Consider the following 18,190-nt stretch of genomic DNA (forward strand, 5'->3'; position numbering starts at 1 on the left):
TGTGATCTACGTACCCTTGTAGATCGACAACGGAAGCGTTTGGTTGATGTAGTCGTACGTCTCCACGGCCCGACCGATCAAGCAACGAAACTACGGCACCTCCGAGTTCTAGCACACGTTCATCTCGATGACGATCCCCGGACTCCGATCCAGCAAAGTGTCGGGGAAGAGTTCCATCAGCACGACGGCATGGTGACGATCTTGATGTAATACCGCCGCAGGGCTTCGCCTAAGCACCGCTACAATATTATCGAGGACTATGGTGGAAGGGGGCACCGCACACGCCTAAGAATATGATCACGTGGATCAACTTGTGTGTCTAGGGGTACCCCTGCCCCCGTATATAAAGGATCAAGGGGAGGAGGCCGGCCGGCCCTCTATGGCGCGCCAAGAAGGAGTCCTCCTCCTAGTAGGAGTAGGACTCCTACTAGGAGGGGGAAGGAAGTGGGGAGGGAGAGGGAAAGGGGGGCGCCGCCCCCCTCTCCTAGTCCAATTCGGACCAGGGGGGGAGGAGGCGCGCGGCCCACCTTTGGCTGCCCCTCTCTCTCTCCAGTAAGGCCCATATGGCCCATTACTTCTCCCGGGGGGTTCCGGTAACCCTCCGGCTCTCCGATTTTCTCCGAAATCACCCGGAACACTTCCGGTGTCCGAATATAGCCGTCCAATATATCAATCTTTATGTCTCGACCATTTCGAGACTCCTCGTCATGTCCGTGATCACATCCGGGACTCCGAACTAACTTCGGTACATCAAAACTCATAAACTCATAATATAACTGTCATCGAAACCTTAAGCGTGCGGACCCTACGGGTTCGAGAACAATGTAGACATGACCGAGACACGTCTCCGGTCAATAACCAATAGCGGAACCTGGATGCTCATATTGGCTCCTACATATTCTACGAAGATCTTTATCGGCCAGACCGCATAACAACATACGTTGTTCCCTTTGTCATCGGTATGTTACTTGCCCGAGATTCGATCGTCGGTATCTCAATACCTAGTTCAATCTCGTTACCGGCAAGTCTCTTTACTCGTTTCGTAATACATCATCTCGCAACTAACTCATTAGTTGCAATGCTTGCAAGGCTTATGTGATGTGCATTACCGAGAGGGCCCAGAGATACCTCTCCGACAATCGGAGTGACAAATCCTAATCTCGAAATACGCCAACCCAACATGTACCTTTGGAGACACCTGTAGAGCACCTTTATAATCACCCATTTACATTGTGACGTTTGGTAGCACACAAAGTGTTCCTCCGGCAAACGGGAGTTGCATAATCTCATAGTCATAGGAACATGTATAAGTCATGAAGAAAGCAATAGCAACATACTAAACGACCGGGTGCTAAGCTAATGGAATGGGTCATGTCAATCAGATCATTCACCTAATGATGTGATCCCGTTAATCAAATAACAACTCCTTGTTCATGGTTAGGAAACATAACCATCTTTGATTAACGAGCTAGTCAAGTAGAGGCATACTAGTGACACTCTGTTTGTCTATGTATTCACACATGTATTATGTTTCCGGTTAATACAATTCTAGCATGAAAAATAAACATTTATCATGATATAAGGAAATAAATAAATAACTTTATTATTGCCTCTAGGGCATATTTCCTTCAGTCTCCCACTTGCACTAGAGTCAATAATCTAGATCACATCACCATGTGATTAACATCGATAGTTCACATCATCATGTGATTAACACCCATAGTTCACATCGCCATGTGACCAACACCCAAAGGGTTTACTAGATTCAGTAATCTAGTTCACATCGCTATGTGATTAACACCCAAAGAGTACTAAGGTGTGATCATGTTTTGCTTGTGAGAGAATTTTAGTCAACGGGTCTGCCATATTCAGATCCGTATGTATTTTGCAAATATCTATGTCAACAATGCTCTGCACGGAGCTACTCTAGCTAATTGCTCCCACTTTCAATATGTATCCAGATTGAGACTTAAAGTTATCTAGATCAGTGTCAAAACTTGCATCGATGTAACTCTTTACGATGAACCTTTTGTCACCTCCATAATCGAGAAACATATCCTTATTCCACTAAGGATAATTTTGACCGCTGTCCAGTGATCTACTCCTAGATCACTATTGTACTCCCTTGCCAAAATCAGTGTAGGGTATACAATAGATCTGGTACAGAGCATGGCATACTTTATAGAACCTATGGCTGAGGCATAGGGAATGACTTTCATTCTCTTTCTATCTTCTGCCATGGTCGGGCTTTGAGTCTTACTCAATTTCATACCTTGTAACACAGGTAAGAACCCTTTCTATGACTGTTCCATTTTGAACTACTTCAAAATCTTGTCAAGGTATGTACTCATTGAAAAAAACTTTATCAAGCGTCTTGATCTATCTCTATAGATCTTGATGCTCAATATGTAAGCAGCTTCACCGAGGTCTTTCTTTGAAAAACTCCTTTCAAACACTCCTTTATGCTTTGCAGAATAATTCTACATTGTTTCCGATCAACAATATGTCATTCACATATACTTATCAGAAATGTTGTAGTGCTCCCACTCACTTTCTTGTAAATACAGGCTTCACCACAAGTCTGTATAAATCTATATGCTTTGATCATACTATCAAAACATTTATTCCAACTCCGAGATGCTTGCACCAGTCCATAGATGGATCGCTGGAGCTTGCTTATTTTGTTAGCACCTTTAGGATTGACAAAAACTTTCTGGTTGCATCATATACAACTCTTTCTTTAAGAAATCCATTAAGGATTGCAGTTTTATTATCCATTTGCCAGATTTCATAAAATGCGGCAATTGCTAACATGATTTGGACAGACTTTTAAGCATCGATACGAGTGAGAAAATCTCATCGTAGTCAGCACCTTGAACTTTGTTGAAAACCTTTTGCGACAATTCTAGCTTTGTAGATAGTAACACTACTATCAGCGTCCGTCTTCCTCTTGAAGATCCATTTATTTTCTATGGCTTGCCGATCATCGGGCAAATCAACCAAAGTCCATACTTTGTGCTCATACATGGATCCCATCTCAGATTTCATGGCCTCAAGCCATTTTGTGGAATCTGGGCTCACCATCGCTTCTTCATAGTTCACAAGTTCGTCATGGTCTAGTAACATGACTTCCAGAACAGGATTACCGTACCACTCTGGTGCGGATCTCACTCTGGTTTACCTACGAGATTCGGTAGTAACTTGATCTGAAGTTACATGATCATCATCATTAGCTTCCTCACTAATTGGTGCAGAAGTCACAGGAACAGATTTATGTTATGAACTACTTTCCAATTATGGAGCAGGTACAGTTACCTCATGAAGTTCTACTTTCCTCCCACTCACTTCTTTCGAGAGAAATTCCTTCTCTAGAAAGGATCCATTCTTAGCAACGAATGTCTTGCCTTCAGATCTGTGATAGAAGGTGTACCCAACTGTCTCCTTTGGGTATCCTATGAAGACATATTTCTCCGATTTGGGTTTGAGCTTATCAGGATGAAACTCTTTCATATAAGCATCGCAACCCCAAACTTTAAGACACAACAACTTTGGTTTCTTGCCAAACCACAGTTCATACGGTGCCGTCTCAATGGATTTAGATGGTGCCCTTTTTAACGTGAATGCAGCTGTCTCTAATGCATAACCCCAAAACTATAGTGGTAAATCGGTAAGAAACATCATAGTTTGCACTATATCCAATAAAGTACGGTTATGACGTTCGGACACACCATTATGCTGTGGTGTTCCAGGTGGCATGAGTAGTGAAACTATTTCACATTGTTTTAACTGAAGACCAAACTCATAACTCAAATACTCTTCTCCACGATCAGATCGTAGAAACTTTATTTTCTTGTTACGATGACTTCACTCTGAAATTCTTTGAACTTTTCAAATGTTTCAGACTTATGTTTCATCAAGTAGATATACTCATATTTGCTCAAATCATCTGTGAAGATCAGAAAATAATGATACCTGTCGCGAGTCTCAATATTCATCGGAACACATACATCAGTATGTATGATTTCCAACAAATTTGTTGCTCGCTCCATTGTTCCGAAGAACGGAGTCTTAGTCATCTTGCCCACGAGGCATGGTTCGCAAGCATCAACTGATTCATAATCAAGTGATTCCAAAAGCCCATCAACATGGAGTTTCTTCATGCGCTTTACACCAATATGACCTAAACAGCAGTGCCACAAATAAGTTGCACTATCATTATTAAATTTGCATCTTTTGGTTTCAATATTATGATTATGTGTATTACTACGATCGAGATCCAACGAACTATTTTCATTGGGTGTGTAACCATATAAGGTTTTATTCATGTAAACAGAACAAGAATTTATTCTCTTACTTAAATGAATAACCGTATTACAATAAACATGATCAAATCATATTAATGCTCAACGCAAACACCAAATAACACTTATTTAGGTTCAACACTAATCCCAAAAGTATAGGGAGTGTGCGATGATGATCATATCAATCTTGGAACCACTTCCAACACACATCGTCACTTCACCCTTAACTAGTCTCTGTTTATTCTGCAACTCCCGTTTCGAGTTACTAATCTTAGCAACTGAACTAGAATCTATTACTGAGGGGTTGCTATAAACACTAGTAAAGTACACATCAATAACATGTATATCAAATATACTTATGTTCACTTTGCCATCCTTCTTATCCGCCAATCACTTGGGGTAGTTCTGCTTCCAGTGACCAGTCCCTTTGCAGTAGAAGCACTTAGTCTCAGGCTTAGGATCAGACTTGGGCTTCTTCACTTGAGCAGCAACTTGCTTGCTGTTCTTCTTGAAGTTCCCCTTCTTCCCTTTGCCCTTTTCTTGAAACTAGTGGTCTTGTCAACCATCAACACTTGATGTTTTTCTTGATTTCTACCTTCGTTGATTTCAGCATCACGAAGAGCTTGGGAGTTGTTTCCGTTATCCCTTGCATATTATAGTTCATCACGAAGTTCTACTAACTTGGTGATGGCGACTAGAGAATTCTGTCAATCACTATCTTATCTGGAAGATTAACTCCCACTTGATTCAAGCGATTGTAGTACCCAGGCAATCTGAGCACATGCTCACTAGTTGAGCGATTCTCCTCCATCTTTTAGCTATAGAACTTGTTGGAGACTTCATATCTCTCAACTCGGGTATTTGCTTGAAATATTAACTTCAACTCCTGGAACATCTCATATGGTCCATGATGTTCAAAACGTCTTTGAAGTCCCGATTCTAAGCCATTTAAGTATGGTGCACTAAACTATCAAGTAGTCATCATATTGAGCTAGCCAAACGTTCATAACGTCTGCATCTGCTCCTGCAATAGGTCTGTCACCTAGCGGTGCATCAAGGACATAATTCTTCTGTGCAGCAATGAGGATAAACCTCAGATCACGGATCCAATCCGCATCATTGCTACTAACATCTTTCAACACAATTTTCTCTAGGAACATATCAAAATAAACATAGGGAAGCAACAACGCGAGCTATTGATCTATAACGTAATTTGCAAAATACTACCAGGACTAAGTTCATGATAAATTTAAGTTCAATTTAATCATATTACTTAAGAAGTCCCACTTAGATAGACATCCCTCTAATCCTCTAAGTGATTACATGATCCAAATCAACTAAACCATGTCCGATCATCACGTGAGATGGAGTAGTTTCATTGGTGAACATCGCTATGTTGATCATATCTACTATATGATTCATGCTCGACCTTTCGGTCTCCGTGTTCCGAGGCCATATCTGTATATGCTTGGCTCGTCAAGTATAACCTGAGTATTCCGCGTGTGCAACTGTTTTGCACCCGTTGTATTTGAACGTAGAGCCTATCACACCCGATCATCACGTGGTGTCTCAGCACGAAGAACTTTCGCAACGGTGCATACTCAGGGAGAACACTTCTTCATAATTAGTGAGAGATCATCTTATAATGCTACCGTCAATCAAAGCAAGATAAGATGCATAAAAGATAAACATCACATGCAATCAATATAAGTGATATGATATGGCCATCATCATCTTGTGCTTGTGATCTCCATCCTCGAAGCACCGTCGTGATCACCATCGTCACCGGCGCGACACCTTGATCTCCATCGTAGCATCGTTGTCGTCTCGCCAATCTTATGCTTCCACGACTATCGCTACCTCTTAGTGATAAAGTAAAGCATTACAGCGCGATTGCATTGCATACAATAAAGCGACAACCATATGGCTCCTGCCAGTTGCCGATAACTCGGTTACAAAACATGATCATCTCATACAATAAAATTTAGCATCATGTCTTGACCATATCACATCACAACATGCCCTGCAAAAACAAGTTAGACGTCCTCTACTTTGTTGTTGCAAGTTTTACGTGGCTGCTACGGGCTTAAGCAAGAACCAATCTTACCTACGCATCAAAACCACAACGATAGTTTGTCAAGTTGGTGCTGTTTTAAACTTCGCAAGGACCGGGCGTAGCCACACTCGGTTCAACTAAAGTTGGAGAAACTGTCACCCGCTAGCCACCTTTGTGCAAAGCACGTCGGGAGAACCGGTCTCGCGTAAGCGTACGCGTAATGTCGGTCCGGGCCGCTTCGTCCAACAATACCGCCGAACCAAAGTATGACATGCTGGTAAGCAGTATGACTTATATCGCCCACAACTCACTTGTGTTCACTCGTGCATATAACATCAACATATGAAACCTAGGCTCGGATGCCACTGTTGGGTTTCGTAGTAATTTCAAAAAATTTCCTACGCACACGCAAGATCATGGTGATGCATAGCAACGAGAGGGGGAGAGTGTGATCTACGTACCCTTGTAGATCGACAACGGAAGCGTTTGGTTGATGTAGTCGTACGTCTCCACGGCCCGACTGATCAAGCACCGAAACTGCGGCACCTCCGAGTTCTAGCACACGTTCAGCTCGATGATGATCCCCGGACTCTGATCCAGCAAAGTGTCGGGGAAGAGTTCCGTCAACACGACGGTGTGGTGACGATCTTGATGTACTACCGTCGCAGGGCTTCGCCTAAGCACCGCTACAATATTATCGAGGACTATGGTGGAAGGGGGCACCACACACGGCTAAGAATATGATCACGTGGATCAACTTGTGTGTCTAGGGGTGCCCCCTGCCCCCGTATATAAAGGATCAAGGGGAGGAGGCCGGCCGGCCCTCTATGGCGCGCCAAGGAGGAGTCCTCCTCCTAGTAGGAGTCCTCGACCATTTCGAGACTCCTCGTCATGTCCGTGATCACATCCGGGACTCTGAACTAACTTCGGTACATCAAAACTCATAAACTCATAATATAACTGTCATCGAAACCTTAAGCGTGCGGACCCTACAGGTTCAAGAACAATGTAGACATGACCGAGACACGTCTCCGGTCAATAACCAATAGCGGAACCTAGATGCTCATATTGGCTCCTACATACTCTACGAAGATCTTTATCGGTCAGACCGCATAACAACATGCGTTGTTCCCTTTGTCATCGGTATGTTACTTGCCCGAGATTCGATCGTCGGTATCTCAATACCTAGTTCAATCTCGTTACCGCCAAGTCTCTTTACTCGTTTCGTAATACATCATCTCGCAACTAACTCATTAGTTGCAATGCTTGCAAGGCTTATGTGATGTGCATTACCGAGAGGGCCCAGAGATACCTCTCCGACAATCGGAGTGACAAATCCTAATCTCGAAATACGCTAACCCAACATGTACCTTTGGAGACACCTGTAGAGCACCTTTATAATCACCCATTTACGTTGTGACGTTCGGTAGCACACAAAGTGTTCCTCCGCCAAACGGGAGTTGCATAATCTCATAGTCATAGGAACATGTATAAGTCATGAAGAGAGCAATAGCAACATACTAAACGATCGGGTGCTAAGCTAATGGAATGGGTCATGTCAATCAGATCATTCACCTAATGATGTGATCCCGTTAATCAAATAACAACTCCTTGTTCATGGTTAGGAAACATAACCATCTTTGATTAACGAGCTAGTCAAGTAGAGGCATACTAGTGACACTCTGTTTGTCTATGTATTCACACATGTATTATGTTTCCGGTTAATACAATTCTAGCATGAATAATAAACATTTATCATGATATAAGGAAATAAATAAATAACTTTATTATTGCCTCTAGGGCATATTTCCTTCACCTAGTGCATCGGGTCCAATGAAAATCTTTTGTGACAATACTGGTGCAATTGCTTTGGCAAAGGAATCCAGATTTCACAAGAGAACCAAGCACATCAAGAGACACTTCAATTCCATCCGGGATCTAGTCCAGGTGGGAGACATAGAGATTTGCAAGATACATACGGATCTGAATGTTGCAGACTCGTTGACTAAGCCTCTTCCACGAGAAAAACATGATCAGCACCGAGGCTCCATGGGTGTTAGAATCATTACTGTGTAATCTAGATTATTGACTCTAGTGCAAGTGGGAGACTGAAGGAAATATTCCCTAGAGGCAATAATAAAAGTTATTATTTATTTCCTTATATCATGATAAATGTTTATTATTCATGCTAGAATTGTATTAACCGGAAACATAATACATGTGTGAATACATAGACAAACAGAGTGTCACTAGTATCCTCTACTTGACTAGCTCGTTAATCAAAGATGGTTATGTTTCCTAACCATGAACAAGAAGTTGTTATTTGATTAAGGGGATCACATCATTAGGTGAATGATCTGATTGACATGACCCATTCCATTAGCTTAGCACCCGGTCGTTTAGTATGTTGCTATTGCTTTCTTCATGACTTATACATGTTCCTATGACTATGAGATTATGCAACTCCCATTTGCCGGAGGAACACTTTGTGTGCTACCAAACGTCACAACGTAAATGGGTGATTATAAAGGTGCTCTACAGGTGTCTCCAAAGGTACATGTTGGGTTGGCGTATTTCGAGATTAGGATTTGTCACTCCGATTGTCGGAGAGGTATCTCTGGGCCCTCTCGGTAATGCACATCACATAAGCCTTGCAAGCATTGCAACTAATGAGTTAGTTGTGAGATGATGTATTACGGAACGAGTAAAGAGACTTGCCGGTAACGAGATTGAACTAGGTATTGAGATACCGATGATCGAATCTCGGGCAAGTAACATACCGATGACAAAGGGAACAACGTATGTTGTTATGCGGTCTGACCGATAAAGATCTTCGTAGAATATGTAGGAGCCAATATGAGCATCCAGGTTCCGCTATTGGTTATTGACCGGAGACGTGTCTCGGTCATGTCTACATTGTTCTCGAACCCGTAGGGTCCGCACGCTTAAGGTTTCGATGACAGTTATATTATGAGTTTATGAGTTTTGATGTACCGAAGGTAGTTCAGAGTCCCGGATGTGATCACGGACATGACGAGGAGTCTCGAAATGGTCGAGACATAAAGATTGATATATTGGACGGCTATATTCGGACACCGGAAGTGTTCCGGGTGATTTCGGAGAAAACCGGAGAGCCGGAGGGTTACCGGAACCCCCCCGGGAGAAGTAATGGGCCATATGGGCCTTAGTGGAGAGAGAGAGAGAGGGGCAGCCATAGGTGGGACGCACGCCTCCTCCCCCCTGGTCCGAATTGGACTAGGAGAGGTGGGGGGGGGGGGGGGGGCGGCGCCCCCCTTTCCCTCTCCCTCCCCAGTTCTTTCCCCCTCCTAGTAGGAGTCCTACTCCTACTAGGAGGAGGACTCCTCCTTGGCGCGCCATAGAGGGCCGGCCGGCCTCTTCCCCTTGATCCTTTATATACGGGGGCAGAGGGCACCCCTTGACACACAAGTTGATCCGCGTGATCATGTTCTTAGCCGTGTGCGGTGCCCCCTTCCACCATAGTCCTCGATAATATTGTAGCGGTGCTTAGGCGAAGCCCTGCGACGGTAGTACATCAAGATCGTCACCACGCCGTCGTGCTGACGGAACTCTTCCCCGACACTTTGCTGGATCAGAGTCCGGGGATCGTCATCGAGCTGAACGTGTGCTAGAACTTGGAGGTGCCGTAGTTTCGGTGCTTGATCGGTCGGGCCGTGGAGACGTATGACTACATCAACCAAGTTAACGCTTCCATTGTCGATCTACAAGGGTACTTAGATCACAATCTCCCCCTCTCGTTGCTATGCATCACCATGATCTTGCGTGTGCGTAGGAATTTTTTTGAAATTACTACGTTCCACAACAAATACAACACAACAAACATCCGAACACCACAGTACACCCAAATACAGGGGTGCCACACACCCGCTATGTTTCATCGATGAGGTGCTGGACCATGAATTTCCAGAGGGATTCAAACCCGTAAACATAGAGGCGTACGATGGAACAACAGACCCTGGGGTCTGGATTGAGGACTATATCCTCCATATCCACATGGCTCGAGGAGACGATCTTCACGCCATCAAGTACTTACCCCTCAAGCTCAAAGGGCCAGCTCGGCACTGGCTTAAAAGCCTCCCCGAAAACTCCATTGGAAGCTAGGAAGAGCTCGAAGACGCCTTTCGGGCAAATTTTCAAGGGACCTATGTCCGACCACCGGATGCAGACGATTTAAGTCATATATCTCAACAGCCCGGAGAGTCAGCCCGAAAGCTTTGGAATAGGTTCCTCACTAAGAAGAACCAAATAGTAGACTGTCCGGATGCCGAAGCCTTAGCAGCTTTCAAGCACAGCGTTCGAGATGGATGGCTCGCCAGACACCTTGGCCAAGAAAAGCCGAGAACAATGGCAGCATTAACAAGCCTCATGACCCTCTTTTGCGCGGGCGAGGACAGCTGGTTAGCCCGATGCAGCACCAGCGACCCAAGTACATCCGAAGTCAGGGACGGAAATAGGAAATCACGACGCAGCAAAAACAAGCGCCGGAATAAAGAAGACAGCCCGAAGAGCACGACGGTAAACGCCAGATTCAGAAGCTCTCGGCCAGGTCAGCAAAAGCCACCATCCAAAGGCAACAAAGACGAACTATCCAGCCTAAACAAGATTCTGGACCAAATATGTCAGATCCATAGTACCCCTGACAAACCTGCGAACAATACCCAAAGAGAATGTTGGGTCTTCAAGTAGTCCGGCAAGCTGAACGCCGAACATAAGGGGAAGGATACACCAAGTGAAGACGAGGACGAGCCTCGAAAACAAAGCACTAGGGAACAAAAGAAATTCCCACCAGAAGTGAAAACAGTCAACGTGTTACACGTAATAAAGGGGAGAAACAAAGCGGCACTCCCAGAGACACATGCCCCACGGCCTAGCACCGCGGAATTCTGCCACAGGTCGTCCCAACCGATCACTTTTGACCATCGGGATTACTCAGCAAGTGTCCGGCGTGCAGGATGGGCTGCCTTGGTATTAGACCCAATAATTGACGGATACCACGTCACACGAGTTCTGATGGACGGCGGCTGCAGTTTAAACCTGATATATCAGGACACAGTACGCAACATGGGGATAGACCCAGCAAAAATTAGCCATAGCAATACTACCTTTAAAGGAGTAACGCCAGGCCCAGAAGCCCATTGCACGGGCTCCCTATGACTAGAGGTTATATTCGGATTTCCCGATAACTTCCGCAGCGAAAAGTTAACCTTCCACATCGCTCCGTTCCAAGGTGGCTGAGGGAGTCCTGGATTAGGGGGTGTTTGGATAGCCGGACTATACCTTTAGCCGGACTCCTGGACTATGAAGATACTAGATTGAAGACTCCGTCCCGTGTCCGGAAGGGACTTTCCTTGGCATGGAAGGCAAGCTTGCGATACGGATATGCAGATCTCCTACCATTGTAACCGACTCTATGTAACCCTAACCCTACCCGATGTCTATATAAACCGGAGGGTTTTAGTCCGTAGGACAACATACACATCAACAATCATACCATAGGCTAGTTTCTAGGGTTTAGCCTCCTCGATCTCGTGGTAGATCTACTCTTGTACTACTCATATCATCAATATTAATCAAGCAGGACGTAGGGTTTTACCTCCATCGAGAGGGCCCGAACCTGGGTAAAACTTCGTGTCCCTTGTCTCCTATTACCATCCGGCCTAGACGCACAGTTCGGGACCCCCTACCTGAGATCCGCCGGTTTTGACACCGACAGTGGCTATCAAGCTCTACTCGGACGCGAAGCTTTCGCTCACTTTAACGCAATACCGCATTACGCTTCTCTTATGCTTAAGATGCCCGATCCACGCGGCATCATTACAGTAAATGGAAATATTGAGCACTCCTTGCGCGCGGAAGACCGCGCGGCTGCCTTGGCAGCCGCACGCTAAACGGCCTCACCAACTGAAGCATCTGACAGGTCGTTAAGACCACAGACGTGGTTAGACGAGTCTGGCGCAATTATTTGTAATTGATACAGGTTTGATGGCTATACCCCTATTACAATACAAGGGGCTCAACACGCATAAATAAGTGGCAATTAGGCTCAACTTTACTCAGCTTGAACTGTACATATTTTCTTTAGTACAACCTACCTTTTTGCATGACAACTTTTCAACTAAGTTCCTCTCTTTTACAGATGACCATCGTGCTACACCCGTCCAGGATACGGAACAACGGAGACACAGGCGCAGACGTGCAGCAGGGACCCGCTCCAAGGATTCTTTTTAGATTAAGACCCTGCGTAAACCTTTTTTACTGTCTCTTGTTGATACACATCCCCCGGATTCTTAGTACAATTGAGAAGGATGCTGACGTATTGGCATGTGGCCACGTCAGAATATTGCACGTACCTAGACACCAGGGGTTATTACAAAGGGCACTGTTTAGGCCCGGTTTACACCATAAAGACCGAATACCTTAGGGAGTGTTCGGCGTCGCGAGTTTGGCCTTATATGCATCAGCTCCGAATCATGTCTTTGGTGTTGGGTTTGCCCGGCTCCTGTGTTTTGCTGCCTTACGTTCCGCTCTATCGGCTAAGGCGGCACCAGGAGAACTACTGCGATTGTGCCCTGGTTCATCCGGACGAGCACCTCAGTAGAGAAAGCTGAAAACTGACTGTCATGATATAACGTGAGACCGGTCAACCACTCGATGACCTACCGGAATCTTCGGGATTCCTCCGCCTTAACGAAGGGCCATTTCCCGGCCAGGCATGTACGCACCCGAATTCGGAGGAGTGCGGAGCCACCAGGGGCTATATAGTGGCCCCACTGTCAAATTCCTCTGGCTAAGTGAAAGTGTTAAAGCATTATAGTCCGGTTGCCTAGTTCGCTGCGCTATCACCTCCTTAATGGACCAAGACGTTGGATCAAGTGTGAACATGCGTCTTCTGCGAACACCCCCGCATTATATGCATGGGGGCTGAAGCCGACGACTGCAATCTTTCAGGTTATATACATATATACATAAACGGCCGCACATGAGGCATCATAATACTTTCGGGCAAAAGTATAAATACACCCTTGATAAACTTAATAAAACATTGTTTTTACAATGGGAATACATGTCATTCAAACATAATATTCTTCGAGCACTGGGCCTCTATCGAACGAGCGCCTTCAAGAACTTCTTCAAAATAGTGCTCGGTAGCCACTCGGCCTATGGCCGAACCCTGCGCCGCGACAGTGGTGGCATCCATCTCCGCCCAGTATGTTTTGACACGGGCAAGGGCCATCCGCGAGCCTTCTATGCATGCCGACCTCTTCATCGCATTAATGCGCGACACCGCACCAAGGAACTGCTGCACCAAACTAAAATAGCTGTTCGGCTTTGGCCTTTCCGGCCACAGATGATCCACAACAGACCTCATGGCGAGTCTGGACAATCTATTCAGCTTGGCCCATTCAGCAAGCTGATCAGTCAATGGAAGCGGACGCTCTGGAACATTAAATTGTGACCAGAATAGCTTGTCCACTTCACGATCTGTTTGATCTCGGAAGTATTCGGCCGCATCGACAACACTCGCCACCAAGTCCAGATATGCGTCCGCCGAACTCCATAGCCGGTTCAAAGGGGCATACTGAGGATATCCAAACTTCCTCCACAGCATGAAGGGTTTCCCAGCCGCGATATCCCCGGCTTGACGCAGCTCCTCCTTCTTCGCTCTCATCGCAGAGCGGGTGTCTTTGGTCGCCATCGTGGCCTTTTCTAGGTCCGTCGCCTTCGCCTGGTTTTCTTCTTCAAGAAGCTGGCAACGGTCGTAAGTGTCTTTTAACTTTACAGCCATCTTGGCCATTTTCTCTTTGCTCTCGCAATGTGCGGCCTTTTCGGCTCTTAACTCTTCGGCCGCCTTTAAAGCGGCCACATTACTACTCCTTGCTTGCTCCTTGGCTCGGGCAAGCTCCGCCCGAAGGGTCTCCACGGTGGCAGCTCCATCTGCAGTCACAAGATGTTAATGATACTGGCATCATGCTGCTCTTATTATGTGACGATCACTAGAAAATTCACTCACCCTGTGCCTCGTCAAGCCGCTTGTTGACAAGCACAATGTCGGCATCTGCCGCATCCAGTTGCCGCTTTGGTCCGGCAAACCCATCAGTCCGGCTAGCCACCGGAGCTTCAACCACCTGCACATAAAGGCGGTCTGGTTATTACCTGGGACTACAATCCTCTGTTTGCCGCCGTTCTCGACGACAACCAAAGTCTCAGGGGCTACTATCTACATAGGGCACACCTTAAAATGTGCGGTACTGTCAAAAATGTACATCATTTCACATACCTCAAAACTCGTCAGTAGACTCATAAAGGCTTTACGCAACCCGCTTTCGGCGGACGAAATCCTTTCAATCACTGTACCCATCAACGTACGGTGCTCTTCTGAGATAGTCACTCGCTCTAGTAGATCCCTCAGTACGTCCGACCGCATACCAGACGGTGTCGGACTCTTTTGGTTGCTCTCTTCAAGAGCCGGATACTAGGGACTTCGGGTGGCCATAGGATTATCTTCTGGCCTCGCTGGATCCGAAGAGACCCTCCACGACGACACTTCAAGGTCGCCCGCTTCTTGAGCTGGGGAGTCCGGGGGAGGCGTTTCGCTCTCCATCATCTCCGGAAGAAGATCCCCTGAATACGAGCTTTGCTGAGAAGGGCTAAGATCCAAACTGCAAGATAAATGCTTCAGTTATTTTCCTCAGAAGTAAGGTAGGATATCTTCACTATTAAGTACTTTTTGATTACTTACAGCTCGTTAGAGGGCTGATCCCCGTGCGGACATTGTGCGGCAAGAGCACTCTCCGAGGCAGGACCCTCTGGTGGAGATTTCTTCTCCCGTTTGGAAACCTTGGTTTCCGGATCTTCAGAGGTAGTCCTCTTCCTTCCCTGAGGCGAGAGAATGTCAGATTCTTCCCCTGGGTTGTCCTCCCTCACGGAGGCGCTCATTCCCTCGGTTGGAATAGGTAGCGGTGGAGGCCCGCTTTCACCCTCTTTATTCCCCCTTCATATTACTTTGAGGGCACCAGGCAAGGTGCTAGCTCGAGCATCTTTTCCAGCACCGAATTGTCCAAGCCTTCAGGAAGGGGGGCCGAACACCGGATCATCTTCGCCTTTGTTATCTAGTCCTGGTCAAAGAGCGATTCTTCAGAATGATGTCATGATAAAAAAGGACAATGTGTTCGGCCATGGATTTACTTGGGCCATGGCGCGGTTGCTGCTCAGGCCCACATCCTCGGTAGTGTCCGGACACTCTATTTGGGGTCCCAAGAACGATTTGTACATCTTCTCGTGCGTCAGGCCGAGGAAATTCTGAATAGTGTGGTCCTTCCGGGTTGAATTCCCACATGCGGAGGGGCCGGCATTTGCAAGGCTGGACTCGATGAACCAGCATGACTTGCATTACCATAACCAGACTAAAATCTCCCTCGAAGAGATCTCGGATGCGGCTCTGCAGTATGGGCACGTCCTTGGCTGGGCCCCAGCTCAGCCCCCTGCTGATCCATGACATCAGTTGTGGTGGAGGGCCCGAGCGGAAGGTGGGGGCGGCTACCCACTTGGCACTTCGGGGAGCTGTGACGTAAAACCACTCCCGTTGCCACAATCCGTACACCTCTGGAAAAGAGCCCTTCGGCCATGGAGCGCAAGCAATTTTGCTTATTAGAGCACCTCCGCACGCTGCGTACTGCCCCTCGACCATCTTCGGCTTCACATCAAAGGTCTTGAGCCACAGGCCGAAGTGAGGGGTAATGCGGAGGAAGGCCTCACAAATGATAATAAATGACGAGATGTGAAGGAGGGAATCCGGGGCTAGGTCATGAAAATCCAGCCTGTAATAGAACATAAGACCCCTAACAAAGGGATCCAGAGCGAGGCCTAGTCCTCGGGGGAAGTGGGAGACGAACACAACGCTCTCGTTGGGTTCGGGAGTAGGGATGACCTGCCATCTAGCGGGCAGCCTATGCGAAATTTTGGCGGTCAGGTATCTGGCCTCCCTCAACTTCTTGATATCCTCCTCCATGAGGGAGGAAGGCATCCATCGGCCTTGAAGGTTGGATCCGGACATGATTGAAGGTCCGAAGCACCTGACCTAGGCTTTGGGTGTTATAAATCGAGGCGGGGGAAGGATTCTATTGAGCACGGGAGGGAAGAAGTAAAAGCCTTGTCCCTTTATAAAGAGGGTGAATATCAAGCGTCCTCCTCATGGCCGTTTGGGACTTGCCTAAAATCTAGGAGTCCTAGGCATGGTTGGGTTACCCACATCCGTATTAATGAGAATCCCGTAATAAGGGGAACACGATCTCTGCTTTGACAAGACGTGTCAAGAAACCGCCTCACGTTATGTGCGGGGCTGGTTAAGGAAAAATGGTTCGAATAATTACCGGGGCATGGCATGATGTCATGCTGCCAAAACGTGTCAGCAGATTGGATTTGTGGAAATATTACTCTCTCTACGGTGGTATGTGGAACTTATTTTGCAGGGTCGGACACTATCCTTGTATTCAAACTCTTCTGTGGTGTATTCGGAGGAGGAACCCGCCTTGCAATGTTGAAGACAACACTGCGTGCCGGACTCATCGTCATTGAAGCCTGGTTCAGGGGCTACTGAGGGAGTCCTGGATTAGGGGGTCTCCGGACAGCCGGACTATATCCTTTGGCCGGACTATTGGACTATGAAGATACAAGATTGAATACTTCGTCCCGTGTCCGGATGGGACTCTACTTGGCGTGGAAGGCAAGCTAGGTGATACAGATATGTATATCTCCTCCTTTGTAACCGACCTTGTGTAACCATAGCCCCCTCCGGTGTCTATATAAACCGGAGGGTTTTAGTCCGTAGGACAACATATAATCATACCATAGGCTAGCTTCTAGGGTTTAGCCTCTCCGATCTCGTGGTAGATCAACCCTTGTACTACTGATATTATCAAGAATAATCAAGCAGGACGTAGGGTTTTACCTCCATCAAGAGGGTCCAAACCTGGGTAAAACATCGTGTCCCCTGCCTCCTGTTACCATCCGCCTTAGACGCACAGTTCGGGACCCCCTACCCGAGATCCGCCGGTTTTGACACCGACACCTTGGTTCTCAAAACTGAGGGAAATACTTACTCTACTTTGCTGCATCACCCTTTTCTCTTTAAGGGAAAAACCAACGCAAGCTCAAGAGGTAGCAGTAGGGCCCGCCGCCCGCGGGCCATGCTGATTGCCTTTTCCTGTAGCTTCATACTTGATGACGGAGGCCGCGTCAGGAGTTGTATGGCTACAATTCCACGTTAGATGGGTTGGTGGCCGCTTGGCCAGCGCACACTATAGCTACGCTTCGTCTCGTCGGATCAGGTGAGTGCGGACTCCGAGGGGTGGGAAGGGCCGACTACTGGATGCCGGCCCGCCCCGAAGCCGCCTTCTATGGGTGCGCCGTCTTCCGAGAGCTCGTAGACAAGTAGGGCCCGTCGCCTGCGGGCCGTACTGATTGTCCTTAGCGGTAGCATGACCTTGCTGATGAGGGCCATGTTATGAGCCGCATGGCTATAGTCTCGCGCCTGGTAGGTAGGTGGCCGCTTGGTCAGGTCACACTGTTGCCACGCTCTTCTGAGATTTGGGGGAGCAGGTTGCCCTGTAGCCATGCCCCGTCTTGTTAGAGCATGTGACTGCAGACTCCGAGGGAAAGGAGGGGCCGGCTGCTGGAGGCCGGCCCATCCCCGAAGCCAACTTCTGGAACGCGCCATCTTCAGGGAGCCGGCCGCGTGGTCTGGACTGCCTTCTAAGGGGACGTCGTCTTCTGGAAGGCGACCGCTTGGTCAATA

The sequence above is a fragment of the Triticum urartu genome, chromosome 3A (genome assembly GCF_056163025.1).
Source record: "Triticum urartu cultivar PI428250 chromosome 3A, HENAU_Tu73, whole genome shotgun sequence".
NCBI classification, from domain to species: Eukaryota; Viridiplantae; Streptophyta; class Magnoliopsida; order Poales; family Poaceae; genus Triticum; species Triticum urartu.